A 14,174-nucleotide genomic window follows, 5' to 3' on the forward strand; every position below is an offset into this window, starting at 1 on the left:
TTAGCTTACAATGTACTGCTAGAGTGATGAAGAGCAAATTTGAGTTCCACCAGTGTAAAGGGGGCAATTATAGTCATAGATACAATCAGCCTGAAAGTAAAGAGGTGATCACTCTGCCCAAGTCTTGATAGCTAAAAAAGTGGGAGGTGAAGCAGAAGTGCGAGATGCATGAGAAAAACTTCTGCCAAGAGATCAGTGATGCTCTAGGCATCAGCAACTTCCTGGCTATTGGGAAGCAAGATTGAAAAAGGCAGAAGTATACTGCCCACTGATCTTCCAATTCTTGTCTCATATCACTTTGAAACTGGTAGTAAAATGAGATGCTAGTTGTGAACTTAATCCAAGGTTCCTTCTGGCTTTGATGTCTTACTTGTTGAGCATGTGTATGGGACCACTGAAAAGCCATGTAGTTTGAAAGCATGGGATACTACAAAATATGTTCCAGGCCCATTTTTTAGCTTTTTGTGTCACGAGGCAGGCAAGATTCCACCAAGGATGAGGTACCATGGAAAACATATCAATGTTTTAGGAATACACTGAGCAGCTGCCTGAATAATACAGTCAGTGACTGCTGCCCAGTCTTCTATCAACGGCTTACACATGATGGCAGGATCAAGAGCAGTGAAAGAGGGCCAGTTAGCCTGGTCCAGCTTCAACTAAGGCACATGGGTCAAGGTAGCATTGACAGAGTGCAAACAATAACTTCTGTGCCTCTGGGTAGGAGATACTGTTCACAGCCTTCATGTGTTGTACCTTTTTCTCCTCCACCCACATAGGGCAAGAGGGGGTATACCACCACAGTCAACAGTGTGGTTTCAGTTTGTGTCGTAGTCTTTCCCAGCACAGCAAGCACATTAAAGAACCACAACATAATGTCTTCAAGTGAACTAACTGCTGACACTTGAAACATCTAAGAGGGTTGGGAATGTATAGCCATACCTTACAGTTCAAATAACCTGCCTTGACTATGGCAAGTTGACATGGTAATGTAAGTGTGAAGATCAGAATATTAGTACACAACATAATTCCAAACAAGGACATTGCAGCAACACCAGAGTTATAAGAGCACTATATCCAATCACCAATATCAGACACAATATTCACAATATCTGGTTGATCCTAGCCCAAGTGGACCAGCCAGATGACCCTGGAGAGTCACTTCAAGGCTGTCCATCTACAGGAATTCAAGGCCAAAGTGGCATGCCAGGATTTTAACCCACAACCAACAGGATCCCCTCCTTTCCTTCAAGGGTTGCCATGCACAGCTAACATGTGGGTAGACGTTCAGATCCCAGAGGAAGTAAACTGAAAGTACAGAACCTTCTCTGAAAGATCCTCTCACCACGTACAAGAATCCACTTTGAGGAGCTAATCTTGGAAAGTCACAACCAGATCCAATCTATATTGATTATGTCCCCAGCATCTTTCTACATACACCTCTAACAGTACTTCAGTCAAATTTTAAAAACATTAGAAGGTATAATATAAAGAAGAAAAGGAAAGAAAAAAGGAAAATGTTCATCATGCAAGTGTCAAACTTATTAAAGTCTCAGACACTAGTGAAAATATGTCTAACATTTTAATGGAGACCTGTCCTCGTGCTCATGATGCAATTAGGACACAAACACTTGCATCAAATGACAGTTCCCTTGCTAGCAAAGCAACATTCATACATGATAGTATAAGAGCAGGATATTTACACTTCTTGATAGTGCAACCAATGCACTAAACATGTAAACATTGTGAAAACTACAGATGGAGGTAAGCTCTCTGAGGATGGAGAGATAAAGCCAAGAATTAAGTGCATGAATTAAGCAGAACTAAGTTGTCAACAATAACTGTTTGAAATGAGAAAAGTCAATATTCTGTAGTCGTCTGAAGTGGAATGTTTTCTTTAAGACTTTCATCTTTATGAATCAGTTCTCTCAAAACATGATAATGAACAGTATGCCATTTATTGATTTTTTAACATTAACAAAGCTTTAACTCAATTTCACTTTTGAATTGTTAGCACATCAAACAGACTATGGAGAAACTACAATCTGTGGATATTTCTGAAAATACATTGTTACCATACATAGAAAAATAGGATTTTTACTTAGAAAGCCTGATACAGAAAATGTACAACAAACCACCTACCAGAAATCAAGCAAAATTTCCCATTTTCTTACTTCAATATGACTGCTTTGAAATATTTGTTGATTAACCTCAGTCACTTCTTGCCCGAGTACAAGCTTACTCATGATACAAACCTCACTCTAATGAAAAAGTTTAGTTGCATTCTTTTAGGAATAATTTCTTTTCTATCCAAAGCACCAGTGGATGAACATCAGTCAGTTTTGATAAGATTGAGTAGATTTACAGACCCTAACCAACACATTCCACAACTTCAAATACTCGTTCATATAATATTCACATTAAACAGGGACTTTGCAAGCTCATATATGTGAAGCAGAAATAATTATTCTCCCTTTTACAAAATATATGGTTCAACTACCTTTTCCGGAAATTCAAGTTTCATGTAAAATGTCCAACGAATGGTTTCATATTGAATGTATCTAGGGGCTAGCAAAGAACAGATACTATACAAGTCAAGGTCCATTTCTTATTAGCATTGTTTAAGAATTAAGTAATTGGCAAATGAAGTATTATTAAAATATTGCTTGTGCCTTTCTGATAAGCTTAGATTATAGTATTGTACATCAAGTGTAATTTTCTACAATGATAATTGTATTTTTCAAGATGAATTTTTTCTATCAATACAGTATCTTAAGTCTTACTTTTTAATATACTTTGTCCAAAAATGTCTAAAACAAGGAAATGGTGTTAATTGGTACTGCAAAGCTATGTCCCTTACACTGAATAACACTGATATAATTTAAATATTTTGCCAAGAACTCTGGTGTCTAATATAAAGTTTTGTGCTTAGCTGTTTAATGTTCGATACATCATTCCATGTAAATGTTATTGTTTTCATACTGCATTACTGTTTGTTGTCCTTCAATAAAATGTGCTGGGATATTGATAAGCATACACAAGTAAGAAAAATTACTACTTTTTTATGATCTTTGTAATTAAGAAAATGTAAACAAGTTCAAATAAATCTAAGAAATGATGTGCAGATAAGTGGAAACAAAAAGATTTTGACACTAATTTACGAGTTTATGAAAGTTTTGTTACTTCAAAATCTTTCTGAAAAATGAAACAAAATCTTGCTGCACTAAAAATATTATATTCAAAAACTGTTTAAAGAGCTCAAACTTCACATTATACATAATCACATAATGTTCCATGTTAAACTTAGAAAAAATAGTTCAAGTACACACAACCAATCATGTATAATAATTGTGCATCATGTTGTTTAGAAAACAACAGTTTCACAATGAGATAATGTATAACTTTGTTTTCACCAAACAATAATAGCAATCCAAATTTTTAACAGGACATGATGCCACAATGTGGTCAACAACTGAGAAATAAACTTTCAGTTATGACTTACATAAATTAAAGGAATTTATTTGTGTAGTGATGTAGTAATTGCAAAATCAGTAAATGAAATCACAAGTAAAATAGATATTTACTGATAAAATGAGGAGATTTCAGATGTTTTACCCATTGGTACACGTAAGTTACAGCATGGACATGAAAGTTATAAGGATCAGATTACTAATACTAGTTATCTATTAATTGTTAACAAAGGTGGGCATAAAATGTTTCTTATCTTACAAAGAGCCCAAAAGTTAAGTTATGATACAAACTTACTGCTACAGACAATTCAAAATGTAACAATAGCGTGTGCACTGTCGTTCAGTGCTTATCACAAAGCAGTCACAGTTTACTACCTTGTACAGAATTACCAACTTATAGGAATCTGCTTCAGTGAGGCTTTAGAAAAAACAAAATTTTACCGCGCATTAGTGATGCAAGCTTAGAAAATATCAAATCGTGTGGACAAATGCTCTAAGATTTCTTTTTTCAGTTGAATGAGGTAAAATGATGCAATCTGATCATTTTCTTGCTCAATTTGATCTGTACAAAGTCGGTCAAACAACCACGAATAGTTGGACAAAGCTGCTAAATTGACTAAAACGCAATTTTTTATTTATTTATTTTTAACGCAAGCTTGTAACCGTGAGATACGCCGGAACAAATGTGCAAAGTCAACAAAGTGCGATAATTGTTTGTTAATACTTATAGTTAAAAAATATTGTAAAAGTTAATCATAAAAAATTAGGAAATATTGTTACCGTTATGTTAGTTTGATAATTTGGCTTAGACTTACTTTAATTTCCAAATTAACCTTCTAATTCCTACAAACGCAAACTAACTCCAACAGTAATAGCACTTGTAAAACTAAACAGCTCCGCACACGAGTTAAACTCATGATCAATCTTAACGCGTAGCGCGTAGAACAAAGAGACCTCTTTCGGAGATAATTGTTATAAGTATTTTTTCATTTCTAGATATTTATTAACGTTTCTGTTTCTCAGATAAAAATACTTATTCTGTAAATGTACAGCTTTACAAGAACCAGTATAAAAGAAGCGTTTAAATATTAATATTTAGTTTAGTTGATACCATTGAATAGAAAAAAACAATTTGTTATTTTTAAGTTTGTTTAACTGAAATTAGATTTTATTACGAGACATTATTTTTATAAATATAAATAGAATCAAGACCTATATCTTCAGAATGTAACTTTATCATCTCAATGTTTTGCCATTACAGCTTCAGTAGGAACTATCGATATCTTACATGTCTCTAACTTAGTTAGATTTAAGTTTATGTATTCAGTGATGATGAGAAAGCTCGCTTGTAGAGAAAAATTTATATATAAAAACGGCTGGTTTGGGTTGAGAACATTTTTTATGTAGAGAAGCGAACAACGTTTCGACCTTCTTCGGTCATCGTCAGGTTCACAAAGAAAGAAAGAGGTAACTGACCAATAGCTGACCACATATTTGAAGGGGATTGTGTAACTGGGTGTAGAAATGTAGAGGGCGTACTTCTATGTTTGATTATATTTATTAATATAGATATAAAGGTGTTTCTTTGTATTGGTTTATTTTGGGCTTGAGTTGTTGTATAAGTAAGGCTTCTTTAATTTTGCGTTTGTTTATGTTTGTTTCTTTATTTAGTATTTTAGTGTTTTCTATGGTTATATTGTGTTTATTTGATTTGCAGAGTTCTAAAACGTGTGAAGGTGTCTTTTTGTGTTCTTTGAATCTGGTTTCCATTTTTCTACTTGTTTCTCCAATATAGAAGTCGTGGTAGTTATCACATTGTATTTTATAAATAAAGTAGGTGTGGTGTTTGTCAGTATAGTTTTTGCATAGTGTAGACCTTAGTTTTGTGACTGGTTTTGAATACATTTGGTATTAACTGGAATGTTATATTTTGTTTTTAGTTTTTGCGAAATGCTGATTGTTTTTCTGTTGATGTCGGGAATATATGACACACAGCAGTATATAGTTTCGTGATTTTTTGATTCGTGAGATATATTTACTTTTGTTAGTTGATTTTGCTTTTTGTCTAGGTGTGTATGTATAATGTTTTCTACGGTTTGTGGTGGAAACTTGTTGTTGATGAAGTATTGTTTTATTTTGTCTAATTCGTCGTTAATTTTATCTTGCGAGCATAGTTTTATGGCTGTGTTTATTTGGTTTCTTTGTATGTTGAGATTTTGTTTTGTTTCATGTGCTGAGTCCCAAGGAATGTATAGTCCAGTGTGGGTGATTTTTCTGTTTTAAATTGTGTATCGGTACTTGTAATTTTGAGGTTAAGAAATGATATTTGATTGCTTTCTTCCTGTTCACATGTGAAGTTAATGTTGGGATGTATAGAGTTTATGTGATTGAAAACTTAAGTTGTGTTCTGTAGATGTGAATCCCGCAATCGTGTCGTCTACATATCTGTACCAGTATAGTGATGGATGTAATGCTGTGCTAATCGCTTGTATTTCAACTTCTATCATAAAAATATTCGCTAAAACTAGTGATACTGGGTTGCCCATGCTTAGGCCATTTGTTTGTATATAGTTCTGGTTGTTGAACATGAAGTTTGTCTTCATCGTGGTGAATTCTATGAGGGTTGCTAATTGGTTGCTGGGAATGTCTATTGATGGGTTAGGGTCTCGGATATAGAGTTCCAAGGCTATCTTGCAGGCTTCAGCGGTTGGGACTTCTATAAAGAGGGATATAACATCGAAACTGGCCATTAAGGCTCTATGATTAAGTTGATTAAGATTAGACTTGAAATTAAAAGAGTCTTTGATGAATGAGCTGGCTGATGTTATATATTTGGAGAATGCTCACGCTATGCATTTACCAAGATTGTAATTAAACGATTTGTATGTGGACATTATTGGTCGTAATGGACAATCTAGCTTATGAGGTTTGGGAATGCCGTACATTTGTAGTATGCGTGAGTCGGTCTTGCGTCGGTAAGAATAAACCAATACAAAGGAACACTTGTATACATATATAAATAAATATAACCAAACAGCTAAGCACACTCTCTACATTCCTACACTCAGTTACACAATCCCCTTCAAACATGTGGTCAGCTATCGGTCAGTTACCTCTTTCTTTGTGAGCCTTACGATGATCGAATAAGGTCGAAACGTTGTTCGCTTCTCCACATAAAAATATTCTCAACCCAGACCAGCCGTTTTCACATAAGTTTACATATAGTTCAAACAGCACAACTGCAAGCTTAATGTGTACTCACACCTGTTGGAGACCATAAAATATGTGTCCAGAAAATTTTACTGTTCTACTCTTCTCATTTATTATTTATTACCATTCTTTCATTCTGTGTGGTTGTTTTATTTTGTTTAAAACATCTATGTAGGGATCTGTGTAATGTTTTGAAGTTGTATATGGTGCAACTGTATCACGTGTGTGTGCAGTCTTATCCATTTTTATGCTTCGTCAAATAATCTTGTTGTAAATAGAGTTCATTCCAGCTGCTGCATGAACCACTTTAGTAACGTTTGAGTCATCTGTCAAGGCTACACTCTGTAGCAAAGATAACATCATCCAAGAGCAGTCAAAATCAAGTACATTTTATTTCAGGCTTTGTAAAGTAAACAATCATTGACAAAATTAAGAAGGAATAAGGTTTGGAACTAAAAGTTTAATTTTCTCGAAACATTGGAGAATGTTTTGAATTAGAAAATTTATTTAGATTTTGTTTGGAAATAATCACAAAGCTACGCAAATGGGATTTCTGTACTCTGCTACCACGGGTATCGAAACTCGGTTTCTAGCGGTGTGAGCCTGCAAACATACCGCTGTGCCACTGGGGGGGGGCGTTTTGTTAAGGAAACAAGGGTCACAGTGCCCTTTTAATCACATGATCGTTCTAACTCTTTATAATCGAGCAATAATTCTACAATGTGGCACATATATTGCATATCAACATTACTTGATAGCCAGGAAAGTAAGGAGTACTATTTCTTTTCAGTGCGCGTTTGTATAAATAAGTGATTACTGAACATGCTAAATTTCCTATAAACAGCCCGAATGATGAAGTTCACACTTTATACTACACAATTACTGATGATAGTGTTTGCGAGAGTCAAGTGTCATATGCAACTCTTTCTTTATCGGACAGTATTTGAACTTTGGATCCACGAGTGTACGACTAGTGTGCATGATTACAAATCCTACGCCATCCTGCAATTGCAATAACAATAACACTGCTCTCACTCCATTGTCACTGACATTGGTAACCAAAAGAAATTCATATTCTTGTCATGGGAAGACCACCACTGGAGCATCTACTAGGGCAACCTTTAGAGATCATAATGCTTCATTATATTTTTCACTCCATCCGTTCTTTTGTTAGAGTCACTCACAAACAGAGCAGTTATCTGTGAAACGTTGGCTACAAACTTTGATAATAAGATCTGAAACAAGTAAATTGTAGGTTTATAGCTTTGTCACTGGTCAAAGCCACTCTCTTAGCACAGTTATTTTAACTACCTCCATAGAGACTTCACATCTCTCCACAATGTGACCAAAAAAACTCCACGTTCTTTCACATGAACGAATATTTTGCTGGCTTTAGTTTAAATCTTGCCTTTCTTAATTGCTGGAGCATCACATTCAGGTTATAAAACCTAAGCAGAAAGGTGTGACCAGACACCGCAATATATATCAGAAATCTTTCCCATTGCAACTTTTTAAGTGTAAGCTTTAGCAGTCACTCTAAAGTAGCTAGCGCATTACACAGACTGAATGTACGGTAATGCATTCATATAGGCCAACTCTCATGCTAAAAGTAATATATTAGCTTTTTTTTCACCATCTAGCTCGACTTGCTAGTATAAGAATGCCAAATCAGTTGTGTTAAACCAACGAGAGCCTTCTTACACATCGAGAAATTCAACAGTTTTCGCTAAGGTAAAATGTTAATGCGAAGTACTGCGTTCACACTATTAAATCAACATAGTGTGTTGATGTATATCCTTTCGTCTTGACTCTTACTACTGGAGGTGATCAAGCGCTATTGAAAGGTTGTATAACTTCATCCTGCATCATACACTATGTTTTGACACTAGCGGCTTCCCTTGTGATCCAAGAAAAGTGTGTGTTTTCTTAGAGCAAAGCCACATCGGGCTATTTGCTGAGCCCACCTAGGGGACTTGAACCCCTGATTTTAGCGTTGTAAATCCAGAGACATACCGCTATACTAGCGGGGGGCGTGTGATCCAAGTAAGCCAACTCAATGGTTACTTTATTTTGCGTGCATTGTTTTCTATATGATAAAGATTACCCATTGTTTAACTCAATGGACCATTTAGTCTCACAAATATATATGTTCACCCAACAAGTCGTTGAATTGTTTTAAGAAAAATAGATCTACGTTGTTAGTACTCAATAATTTAAAATTTTCAAAACTCAGCAGTTTGATATTATTCTTTTGGCCTTCCCCTTTCCATTCAGGTAGCTATAATATCTTCTATAAGTAAAGTATGACTATTGGAGCTTCCCGTTCCACTTCAGACACCAAACACCCCGTTATAATATCATGCATTTCGTTAGTGTCATGTAATTGAATAACATACATGTATCTTTACTTTGTTGCTGAAATAAAGTTTGAAACAGAGAAATTTAGCTATATATATGGTTTTGACTAAGTTTGAGTAATTACCAAGTTACAAAAAAGCAAACCAAGTAGGAAGAAGCAAAACGATGCCACACCCACTTTGAGGTTACACCACATCCAAGTATTATGAGGTTATCCCGTTTATTTCTACGTTGTTTTCATACTTTTGGTTCGGTGCACTCATTCTTACTTCCTATTTTTTTTATTTAAAAACATTACACTTCTCAACATTTATATCTAATTATAACTATAACTGGGATTGCCTTTCCCACTGGCACAGTGGTATCTCTGTAGATTTACAATGCTATAAACAAGGTTTCAATACTCCTGTTGAGCAGAGCACAGATAGTCCATTGCGTAGCTTTGTGCTTAATTACAAAAAAAATGATTTTAATATAATTATCTCAGCTATCCTAGCTGTATAGCTACCGAGATGTGTGCAGTCTCTTTAATTGATATTATGTTACAACTCATATATGTAGAAACGCTCACAAAACCTTTGATTAATGTCTTTCTACTAAATATTGCTCAGTTTCTCAAAAAAATGTAACTGTCTTTGAAATAACTACTGACCATCACATGATGGTAGCTTAGAAGACAACGTATGCCACCACTTCCTTTTAGTCCCTAATTTTTGAATCAACAAACAATTCTAACTACTGGTTAACCACTTAATTCCAACAATAATGAATAGGGGGTCGTCATCGTGACCTCAGCCAATCATCATAGCAGACAGACTTCCTTTGTTGGCATTTCTTTACTTTATTGTTAATGTATTACTATTTCTACCTCCTTATCAATTAATAACAGCTCAAACATAAACTGCTTATTCTTAGCTGATTCTTGGAGAATCAGTTCTCAAGTGGTCTATAACTGATGTAAAGTATTAATATACATTCCACTTGATAGTCGAAACTATAAAGTGATTCTTTATGTTTCTTTTGCTAGAATTCATGGCATTTCTCATTTGCTTCTAGAAAAGATTCTACAAGTTTTTCTCTTTGAATTACGTGCCTAAGAACTTGTCTCAGCTTATTCTTAAATCATGGTGTCTTGGTGTAAAATACAATTGTAGTTAATACGTTTAGATATATTTGTTATGATGTTTAGATCTTATAAAATAACAGCCAACTGTTAATAAAGTGGAATATTTCTTTGAAAAATGTACAACAATGCTACAAAAGTGAACCCATTTTATTACACATGATGTTCAAGGATAACTAGGGACCTATTGTCAATTTAGGCTGTTCCATTCACTAAACAAAACTAAAACTGTTAATTAAAAAAACAACCTCAAACTCAGCTGTTATCTATGTACATATGGGCGAAATGAGTGTTTGTTTGCTCGCACACTAACTCTTCTGAGATTATTGGATCAACTACAACCAAAATTTGTATGTAAACACTGTGAGCTATGGGAATATCCAAAGGAGGTCAAAATTAAATTTAATCCCATTTTACTTTTGTGAAGCTTATTAGATAATAACTCATAGCCTATTGAGTCCAACTCAAATAATCTAAGTAGGTTGACACTTTAGTTTGTTTGGTTTGAATTTCGGGCAGTGCATGTGATATTAAAGGTGAATTTTCAACAAATTTAATAATTGCCTTATAAACTGTACTTTGGTTAGGTATAATTCCTGTGTGGTTGCCATATTTTTAAACACTTTAGTTTTTGAGTAAAAAATAAAACAAAATATGCGGGTCCTCGAACTCAAGTTCCTCTCGGTTTCCGTGACGTTTTACAACTATGACGTAATAGTTGCTAAACACACTTCGTTGCGAGCCGACCATTTTCTTCCTTTCAGTGCTGGTGTTTCATGTAAATCTATCGGTGCTTTTTTCGGATTACATACTTTGTGAAACTATTTTTGTCTTGATATTGCTACTTTATGTTTGCTTTATAACATGGTTTACTGCGTTGCTTATGTTTGTAAAAACGGTTCAGCATCGGGCAAAAGCTTCTTTTCGTTTCCGTGCAAGCAAAAGGAACCGGCAAGGTGGTGACAGTGGGTGCGGATGGTCAATCGGAAGAACTGGACACCTTCACACCATGCAAAGCGTTGTCAATATCACTTTGAACGCTTATGTTTTGTGTCGGATCCCACTGCTTTGGATTCCGTGGGTTTCAAGCCAGGCAGTTTGAGACTGAAAAAACCGTCAGCAGTAGACAGGATCGTCCCCACCATCTTTTCTCGTGTAGAACTGAGGACTGATCTCAACCTGCTGCGTAGAGGTTCCACCCCTCTAAAGCCATCCCTTGCCATCACAAAAAGAACAAACTAAAGGTATGTGTGCAGTATAAAGCGATAAACAATAACTAGAATAATATAATAATTTAAAAAGTACAAGTTTTTGAAGAATGTAACTAAACATACACATTTCACATTCATGAGCATGTTTTACATAAAAGCTGGTAGATAATTCTGTAGATGTTTTTGTATCATTTTCACATATGGAAAGGTTTGAAGAATACCATTTTTCAAATTTAACATTTCAAGATAAATTGAAATAAGACTGTTTTGAACATGTTGAAGTAATCAAGTACAAAAGAGTTGTCTGAGGCCTTCAGAAAGAAATTTTTAGTAGTTTATGAGTCTGGTAAGGGATTTAGAAAGATTCCAAAAGATTTTGAAATCAGCCATTCCACTGTCCGGAAAATAGTCAACAAGTGGAGGGCTTTCAAAACAACTGCCAACATGCCCAGGTCTGGTCGTCCAAGCAAGTTCACCCCGAGAGCTGACCACAAGATACTAAAAGAGGTCTCCAAACACCCTAACATGTCATCACGGGACCTACAGCAGGCACTGGCTACTGTTGATGGGGCCTGGCATGGCCAAGTGCGTAAGGCGTGCGACTCGTAATCCGAGGGTCGCGGGTTTGCGCCCGCATCGCGCCAAACATGCTCGCCCTCCCAGCCGTGGGGGCGTTATAATGTGACGGTCAATCCCACTATTCGTTGGTACAAGAGTAGCCCAAGAGTAGGCGGTGGGTGGTGATGACTAGCTGTCTTCCCTCTAGTCTTACACTGCTAAATTAGGGACGGCTAGCACAGATAGCCCTCGAGTAGTGTTGTGCGAAATTCCAAAACAAACAAACAAAATACTGTTGATGTGAAAATGCATGCCTCTACAATCAGGAAGAGACTGCACAAGTTTAACTTGCATGGAAGGTATGCAAGGAGGAAACCTTTGCTCTCTAAGAGAAACATCAAGGCCAGACTGAAGTTTGCCAGAGAGAATGTAGACAAAGACCAGGGGGTTCTGGAATAATGTTCTTTGGACAAATAAGTTCAAAATTGAATTATTTGGACACCACAACAGAGGACATGTTTGACGTAAACCAAATACAACCTTTCAGTAAAAGGACCTCATTCCAACTGTGAAGCATGGAGGTGGTGGAAGTGTCACGGTTTGGGGCTTCTTTGCTGCAGCGAGACTTGGATAGCTCACAGTCATAGAATCCACCATGAATTCTATCGTGTATCAGAGGGTGCTTGATGATCATGTGAGACCATCTGTACGAAAATTAAAGCTGAAGCGGAGCTGGACCCTGCAACACGACAATGACCCAAAACATACCAGTAAATCCACCAAGGACTGGCTGAAAACTAAGAAATGGAGTGTCCTGGAATGGCTGAGTCAAAGCCCAGATCTTAATTCCATTGAGATGCTGTAGGGTGACTTAAAACAGGCTGTACATGCAAGAAACCCCTCAAACATCTCACAACTGAAAGAATTCTGCATTGAGAAGTGGGGCAAACTTTCTTCAGACCGATGTCAGACACTGATAGATGGCTACAAGAAGCGTCTCACTGCAGTTATTTCAGCCAAAGGGGGTAACACTAGCTATTAGGGGGTAGGGTGTTCTAACTTTTTCCTCAGTTAGAATATGTATTTTTGTAGAATTACATTTACAGTAAAGTATCTTGAAAAGTCTTTCCTTCAGTTTTAATTGTGTAGTTGTATTCCTATAATCTCTCAGTATTGTTGAAATTGAGATTAAATATCTATATATCCAAAAATGTTACAAAAATACAAAGGCTTTCATAGGGTGTCCTAACTTTTTCACATGACTGTAAGCAAAGAAATAAACAGATTAGACACAATGTATAATGCAACAAGAAGATAGTCTTTGTTTTTAACCAAGAAAAAATACATAATTTTCTATGTGATTTTTCGACTCCTGACTCGTGAAGCGATGGACTGGCTATCATTCCTTAAGATATGTTTTTGTTAACCAAATCATTTGATATCCTAATTTCTTACCGAACAGAAAACGTTATATTTATCCACGCAACTAGCGTTACACAGGTTATTTTTATTCAATGTAAGGGAGGCTATAATGTCTGGTCATCTTATCAATGAAGGACACTGCTGTTATTTACATTCTTCCATAAAGTGTAGTTACAATAAAATCAACTCTACATTTTTTTCAAGATCACGTACTAGGTGAAAATTGCATGGACTCAAGTCAGAATGATGAAACCTCTACATTAAAATAAGAATATAAACGAGGTATGGTAGGTTTACATTCCATATGAGTAGAGTTTATTGTGTTGTCTTCATGTAACTGGAAGGTGTTGTGTATGTGTATGGTTGCGTCAGTAGTCATCAAAGAAAAAAAAAAAACACCTCTAAGGCTTGTAAATAAGAGGCTTTAAAAGTTTTTTTTACATACGTAAAATGCTATAAATATTTTGTGGTGACTAAGGGACAGAAAAATTAGAAACTATTTGTCACAAACAGACGGACGTACAGACAATACTAGTATTGATTTCTAGCCGTAACATCAATGTAATATCACATGAGATGAGACCAACTGAGACTTAAATTTGTCCGAAATCCATAATACTATTATGTTACTAAACTAATATAACACGGTAAGCATAAAAGTAATTTAGAAAAATTGTTTGAACATGATAAAAAGTAAAACTAAATGAAACGAAGTGTAAACATAAACAGTGTAGGTTGCGAAACACGTAACACGAGTTATTTCATTTTAAGACCATTTCAGCTTAACAATACGGAAAACGTGGATTTAGTGTGAAGTTAATATAC

General features: G+C 35.6%; 1 protein-coding gene across 3 annotated transcripts in view; it reads right to left on the reverse strand.

Moving 5' to 3' along the window:
* The window catches only part of Irbp (Inverted repeat-binding protein), an 80,008-nt gene extending 75,586 nt beyond the window's left edge, over window positions 1-4,422 (reverse strand). For 2 of the 3 annotated variants that reach the window (XM_076495207.1, XM_076495210.1), the window contains exon 1: window positions 4,283-4,422. The gene's annotated coding sequence lies outside the window, so the exon portion shown is untranslated. Of the gene's footprint in view, window positions 1-4,247 lie in introns of all 3 variants that reach the window. The other variant, XM_076495209.1, reaches the window with a different exon arrangement.
* Window positions 4,423-14,174: the final 9,752 nt, after the last annotated feature.

The sequence above is a fragment of the Tachypleus tridentatus genome, chromosome 3 (assembly GCF_004210375.1).
Source record: "Tachypleus tridentatus isolate NWPU-2018 chromosome 3, ASM421037v1, whole genome shotgun sequence".
NCBI classification, from domain to species: Eukaryota; Metazoa; Arthropoda; class Merostomata; order Xiphosura; family Limulidae; genus Tachypleus; species Tachypleus tridentatus.